General features: G+C 38.5%; 1 long non-coding RNA gene across 1 annotated transcript in view; it reads left to right on the forward strand.

Annotated features, from left to right (window-relative positions):
• The window catches only part of LOC111088228, a 67,162-nt gene that overhangs the window by 17,828 nt on the left and 41,322 nt on the right, over window positions 1-8,012 (forward strand). Inside the window, exon 4 of the long non-coding RNA XR_002612820.1 lies at window positions 6,087-6,130. This is a non-coding gene — a long non-coding RNA (uncharacterized LOC111088228). The remainder of the gene's footprint in view (window positions 1-6,086; window positions 6,131-8,012) is intronic.

Here is an 8,012-nt window from a genome sequence, read left to right on the forward strand (position 1 = left end):
CTCATGAATGGAGGGGAAGGGATGTCGCTCTCAGTTGAGGCTGTCCGTAACCGAGATGTACATTTGGTCGGGTGGTGTTTCGGGGGGGGGGGGGCACTGATGCTGCAGTTGGTGGCGATTCTGGACACTAGAGAAAATTTAGATTCACCTTTTCCAGTGCCTTCCTTTACTCTGTCGGCTTCTCATGAGGCCAATTTGGATCAGCCGCCTCCAGCTCCTTTTCTTCTGTTGGTACGTTGAGTGCGTGATGTTTTGGGTCTTTCCCGAATTGCTTTTGAGTCTGTTCCTTCCTTGATGGCAGAAAGGTCTGAGGGCGAGTAGTTAGTTCTCCCTCCATCCCCTGATATTGCAGTTCATGCAGGGAGATGTACTGCTCAGTTACGTGAAGGGACAACTATGCCTTGTGCGCCATGTTTGTCAGAACAAACAGTGCTGAGTTATTTATCATTTCTACACCTTTGTTGTAGGAATCATCTCAGCTATCCCCACATCACTTTGGTGACAAGTTGGGACCATTGTTAGCATCCTCCTTGGTTCGATTGTCAGCTTCTAGACTTTTCCTAGTCTTTTGACTGGTATGTTGTTGGGATTCGTTGGATAGAGATGAGTTGTTGGAGGACGTTCATCTCCCTGCTGTTACCCTCTGTGAGATACATGAGACCCTATTCTCCAACCCTTGATTTCTGCAGGCATTCCAGATTCTTTGGATTTGAGTGTTGATGTCGCCTGTCTGTGTTCATCCCTGTTGTCATTGGCTTCTTGGCTTTCCTCGGCTCCTACAGGGGGTCAGAGTTCTGCTCGTATTCAAGTCTCCAGACCCACGACATCAGGTCCTCAGTCCATAGGTACCCAGAATAGATTCTACCCTTATCCACAAGGTTCTTCTACTTGATCGGAACACCACCAGCAGCAGTGGTGACTGCTGTATGCCTTCGGTGTTTGTGTGGGCTTGGCTTTGAAAATTTCTGGACATGTGGAAAACTTTTACCACTGATCCGTGGGTGCTACAGGTCCTTGCATCAGGATTACTTATTAAGTTCACATCTCCATCACCATTATCTCCCCAACCAGTAGTGTTTCCGCCTCCCACAGATCCTCAGATTTTGGAACTTTGTTCCACAGCTATCAGGGATTTGTTGGTCAAGGGGTCAGTGGAGAGAGTCATTCCATTTGTTCCTGGGTTCTATTCTCATCTGTTTGTTGTGCCTAATAAGATTGTAGATTGGCATCTGGTCATCGATCTTTCTTGTCTAAATCAATTCTTGGAGCCTCCAAAGTTCATGATGGAGTCATTTCTCACTCTATGTTAATATTTTTCACCAGGACTATGAATGACCAAGTTCGATGTTCTCAACACCTATCTGCACGTTTCCTTAGTGGATTCGTCACACCACTATCTGCGTTTTGTGCACAAGGATCTGGTGCTGCAATTCAGAACTCTGCTCTTCAAACTAGCATTGGTTCCATATGTGCTTTGCCAAATCATACAAATATTTTCTCATCACCCCCATTCATTGGGCCTGGGCTCACACCATTCCATGGACATCTGGCTACTGTTGGCATCATCTTGTCAATTGGAGGTAGGTCACACCCAGATACTGTTTTCTGAAGCAACCAAGGGAGGATTTCTTATCAGAGCTGAGACATCTATTTTCACTTCAACACAATATATTTTCAATCTGGGTGTCTTTTTCAACACGTATCTCAGTCGGGCACAGCCAACTCCCATCTGGCTATGCAATGGTACAGACAGTGTGACTCTTTCTCATGCCTCCTACTCCCATGGTTTATCTTTTAGGGATGTAGACATCACTTGAATTCCTCATTCCTTTGAGATGAGTATGCATGAGATTCCTTAAGTGGTCTCTACGTGATCAGTGGATCTTGAACAGTGATCCACTGGATTTCCCAGTTTTCTTATTCGGATTCAACATCTTTGATCTCGAGTGGTGGTTAGATCAGAACAGTACTATGATTACTGTTCCTCTGCTGTCTCCTCGTCCAGTGCTCCATCATTTCAATTCAGGGATGGGGTGCATATCTTAATGGTCAGGAATTTCATGGTTTATGGAGGCTTCCCTCCACATCAGTGTTTTATAACTCCTTGCTGTTTAAAGTGTGATGTCTCAAGGTCTGAAATTATTGAGGGGCAAAGTCATCATGCTTCAAACTCCAACAATTCTATGGTGGTGTCTTACATTTCCTGTCAAGAGAGCATACAGTCCAGGTCTCTTTGTTTTTGAACCTCGGATCTTCTAAATTGGGCCCACTTCCATCATATCATCCTACTAGATGGCTATGTTCAGGGGTGATGAATTTGGTGGTAGATTAATTGTCTTGACCTTACCAGATTCTCATAACTGAATGGGTGCTTCATCGAGGGGTTTTCTGTTAGATTTGCTTTTGGTTTAGGACACCAATGATCGATATGTTTGCCACTCATTGGAACACTCCACTACCAGAATTTTGATTTCTAGTACCTCACCCTTGGGCATTGGCAACAGATGCATTCAGTCAGGAATGGACTGGATTGCACCTGTATGCCTACCTACTTATTCATCTGCCACCCAGAGTGCTAGCTGTGATTCGTTCAACTCCTGGTCACATTCTGTTGGTAGCACTGGATTGGCCGGTTCAAGCCTGGTTTCTGCTTCTACATTACTTTCAGCAGTTTCCAACTCTTCCACTTCCTATTTGGTCATCTCTGTTGAGGCAGCAATGATGTGACATTTTACACCCATCCATACTGAAGCTCAAGCTTCATGTGTGGAGTTTATGTGGTCCTTCGCACAGTGTTGGGGTTTAACATCTAAGGTTTCCATGTACCTGTCTCAGTCTCTGTGTCATCTCACAAATGACATTTATCAATGAAAATGGTACACATATTGACAATGGTATATTGTGAGGAGGTTGAACCCACTTCATCCAGATATTCCAATCGTAGCTCATTTTGTGACCTGACTCTTTGACAAGGGTTTTGCATCTTCCAACAATTGCCTTGTATCAAGCAGCCTTATCAGCTACCTTTGGATACTTGGAGAGACAGTAAATCGTTGAGTCCCCAGTGCTCTCCGGCCTTTTCAAGTTGCTTCAGGCCCTTCATCCCAAACGACCATTTCAATTACCTAACTGAGATATAAAGGTGGTGTTAAATGCTCTCTCTTAACATCTATTTGAGCCCTTAGCATCATCTACTATGCATCATCTTTCCCTTAAAGTATTTTTTGTTGCTGCCAAGTCTGCGGATGTCGCCAGTCAGAGTTATTTGCACTACATTTGCACTGGACACTTTATCATTCTATCTACATCCTTCTATGCCCAGACAGGTCATTCATACCTGAGACACTGGCAAATAGGGAAGGAGATAAATCCTTTTCACTGATTTATCTTACCACTCTTTCTCAATTCTATGACTAATTGGATCCCAATTGTTTGTTATGTCTGGTGAGAGCCTTGAAGTGTTATGTGGCCCTCACTAAAGCTTTTAGGGGTGCTGGATAATGATTTTTATTCATTGTGATCCTTCAGTTTCCCAGGATTTATCCCCAGTTACTTTGATAGGGTGGGTATGAAAATTGATCAGTATTGCTTATTCTGGGCTCTATTTGGAGGTAAGGAGACTTCTGCGAGTCGTGTCTCATCAGATTCGTCACATTTCTATGTCATTAGCAGCCTGGTTGAATTACCTGCTGGAGGACACTGTGCAGGCTGGTATGTGAATCTCCCTCAATACTTTTATCTCACGTTATTTGCATGACCTGGCAGTATATTCCTCTGAGGGTTTTCGACTACCTCCTGTAGCTAGCTGCTATATTATACAGAGGGGTGAATATTTTCATTACTCATCTCATCTCTTCTTTCCTTTCCAGAGTCCCTTACCTCTTTTTCACAGGATCCCACTCTGTGGCGAGTGTTGCCCAGTCATGTGTGCTTTTACCAAACCAAATCTGCACAAGCAACCGTTAACACAGTATATTTTATCTAGGTTGCAACAGACTCTTTAGAAATGAGGTGTTCCATAATACCACCTAGAGGCAGACTGGGTGGTATTACTGTATTATGCTGGACTGCCACTCATGGACTATCATGAGTAAAGCATAAGGGTATCCTGCCTGTCCCTGCCGATCATTGGATTGAATAAATTGGGGTCAGTTTGCTTTGAAAAATTGAAGAAATTTGGTTTACCTATTGCACTGTTTCCAGAGCATTGTGGAAATATATATGGGTGTTCACAATTCCAGACTGGATGAGTTCTGTTTCCTCAGGTTGAGTATGGCGTACAGGATCCAATCATTCCAAGTTTGGAATGTTGTCTTTCAGAATTTTTCAGGTTGAGAAGAGGGTTTGTTCATTTCAGTGTTGCTTACCTTCTTGTCATGATTTCAGTGGCTCGTAATACATCACTCTATAGCTACAGGTTGGGATCAACTCACAAATATATCTATTGTGGTCTAAATGCCCTAGCCACCAATGTGGGATTTAAGGGACATGGCCCTATAATTCCAACCCTGAGCAATGGGACATCGGTTACCTAGTTGGGGCCTGGCCAGTGGTGATGAGGGATCACATCAACTTCCACCCACACTGCATTTTTAAGTTCCAGGTGAAGAGCATACCTGTTCTGGATGTAGTGCTGTTCCTCCTCTAAGGTGCTAGACTTCTGTTGGCATGACCACGATCTATGCAGACTATTCTATGTGGATAATGCCATCACTGGCCCAACCATATCAATGTGGGATTCTAGCTATAGTGTGAGAGGAGGTAAGTTTGTTTTGGAAGCTAGCATTTTCTTAAATCAAAAATGTTTTTCCAATAATAGCTCCGTTCATACTCTCCTGCCCTTCCTTCCCACTAAGAGCCAGTGTTAGAGACTGCAGATTGGGACAGTCTTGAAAAAGTGACAATGTTATCATAAAGGAGGTGCTTATATACAGAAACACGATAGAGGGTGCATTGAAGTAGGTGGAGAGTGTCAAAAGACAAATGTTGCCAAGGGCACTTAAGTGGGGAATAAACTACTGGAACAAGTGATAGAAAATCAGACCAATGCTTAGATGGGCAAAGGTAAAGAAGCCCTAGCAATCGAGTCATAGCTGTAGTGTGAGAGAAGATAAGTATTATTGGAAATACATTTTTTATTTAAGAATATGTTAACATTTATCATATAACTGGTTTAGCCTTTTTATCTCATTACTTTTTACACCAGCTGAAATCTTAGAATCTAGTTATTAGGTAGCAGGATCTGATTATCTATTTATCTGCCATTCTCTGAGAAGGGCACACATGTACAGTGAAGTGTTTTAGACATTACCTTCAGCCAATAAATTTTCCATCCTATTAATATCTTGAGAAAGCCATGTTATACTATCAGTTTTTTGTTTAGAAACTAAAAAACAACCATAATTCTTTCTGTAATAATTAGTTATTCAGTGATTACAAAGGCTTATATTTAAGCAGATACTTAAGCTCAGAGTTAAAATATAAATGAATAGATGGAGAAATAGATTTATTAACAAAGTATTAATCAGGACATTATTCCTTTAAGCATAAAGGTGACAAAGAAACCATCTACACTACAGGGTACTAGTTTTAATTTAAAATGTATTCTTTCTAAAATCTCCATGAAGGTAAACAGTTTTTAACTTACTCTTTATAGTGATTTTCCTATGTGGCTGCATCCTGTTTTGTTTAATCTTTTTCTAAGGGTATATTGGTTTACCTTTACTCCTTTTTTAAAAGGAAGATTTTTCTATGAATGTGACTACATTAGCAAGCATAAAAGTTAAGTCACATTGGTGCATTCTTGTATATGTTTCCATAGTTCATTCACCTAGAAGTATTACATTTTCTTACTCTGAAGTTGAAGAATGTGATCATCTTATATTTGAGTATAATGACGAGGTTGATGACAAATTGTCTAAAACTGTTATAAATTATTTTCAAATTACTACTTTTTATGCATTTAGTTCAAACATTGGAACATAACACACTGATATGCAGTTATTTTATTGTTGTATATTTATAAAAACAGTAACCAGATGACCTTTTTTGAGGTCTGTTAACTACATATCCTTTCTGTTTGTTAGGTGGTTTACTAGATATTGAAAGCATCTTGTATGATGGTGAAATGGTAAGCATAATTCCTAAATCTCATATTCACTCACAACAACAATATTAGTGTAGTTTGTATTATTACTTTAAAAAGTCAGTTTATTATATTTTCATACATTTTTAGAACATGTATTGTTAGGTAATACAACTGCATGATAAATTTCCAAGTTCTAGTTTATTTAGATTTCTACTGCAATTTAGATGATTTTTGGTACCTTTAATGTTAAGATCAAGTCTTTAAATTTTTACATGTTTAAATGTAAAAAAAAAAACAGTCTTATCATTTGAATTGTGTTTGTTTGTTATTAAACATAAAGCTGCACCATGGACTGTCTATGCTCCGACAACCATTGATATCAAAACCTGATTTTTAGCATTGTAAGCACTCAGACTTACCAATGAGGTACTGGGAAGATATCATTTGCTGGCAGCAAATGTAGTTACATTATTTAGTAATAAGAGAACGTTTACAATATTGAGTTCATTGTTCTACAATATGTGAAGCTGCTGTTCTAGTTAAAGAATCTAATCTCAAACCATTTCTACAGTTTTATGTAGAATCTGTGTCAGTTGGTATACCCTGTTATTTTCTCTGTCTATTTTGGAGTCTAATTACATGTACCATTGTGTTTTTGTTATAGCCATTTTATATCATTATGTTTCTCTTTGTGTGGCTATCTCTAAATCTGTGTATTAGTCCCACTATGCAACTTTTATCCATTTTTCTATTAACCTAGCAGAATACTTTTCTACCTATTAATATTTTTCTTTAAGTCAGTCTAGCAGCTACTTGATTTTTCCTTGATCTCTTTAGCCAGGCATGAGCATGGTCTACCCATTTTTATCTTTATATTTCTATCAGTTTAGCGACTTGTTTTCCTGTCTAATATCTAATATCGCTATCTGTATGTATGGTTTTTCTTGTCTGCTTGTTTATTTCTTTAATTGTTTATGAGTCTTTTCTACTTATTCATATACATAAATTATTAAAACCTAGTTACCTCTGTTTTTAAATACTTTTTTACTCACTGTTATTGTAGCTACTGTAGTCTGCTTGTCAATCTTTTAAGCTAATTTCTATACTTTTCTGTTTTTTATGTATATTTTTTCAGCTTAATTGCCTTTTAGTTTATTTTTTTGCTGTTGCCTCAGTTATAAGAAAGAGTACAATTCCACAATTTGAGTTGCTTAACAGAGTCAGCACAATCACATTTGCTATATTGTGTAATATTCTGCGATGTTGAAATCTTATAGGAATGAATTTGTAAATCTCACAAAATGTTTGTCATTTCAAATTAAAAGAAAAATTAGGTGGTTAAAAAATGGCATAAATGACATGATATTCCTTATTCAAACACCTAGTTATAATATATAAATACTTAGAATCACTGTAATCAGTTGTTTAAAATTCTGTTTCAGAAGACTGATGAAAGGATCTTAAGCGTATGGAAAATTTAAGTTCTGTATATTTATGGTTTGATCTTGAAGAGTATTTGTGACTAAATATTACCTAGAACTGTTCCAGTGAAGTATGGTTTAGTTTTACTAGAACCGTTCCAATGAAGTATGGTTTAGTTTTACGAGAACCGTTTCAATGAAGTATGGTTTAGTTTTACTAGAACCGTTCCAGTGAAGTATGGTTTAGTTTTGCTAGAACTGTTACAGTGAAGTATGCTTTAGTTTTACCAGAACTGTTCCAGTGAAGTATGGTTTAGTTTTTCTTTCCCAATAATTTACCACAACTGGCTGAAATACTGCATTACTTATGGGTCTTTCTTCTCCCACAGGTTTTAATCTTGGTGTTTATTTTTCTTTGTTAACGATACATTTTAGACCCCAGATTATTGTCGTTTAGTTCACATTGGGTTGAAAGTTTATATTATATATATATACACCTGGAA

This window comes from Limulus polyphemus, unplaced genomic scaffold (assembly GCF_000517525.1).
Source record: "Limulus polyphemus unplaced genomic scaffold, Limulus_polyphemus-2.1.2 Scaffold3369, whole genome shotgun sequence".
Lineage (NCBI taxonomy): Eukaryota > Metazoa > Arthropoda > Merostomata > Xiphosura > Limulidae > Limulus > Limulus polyphemus.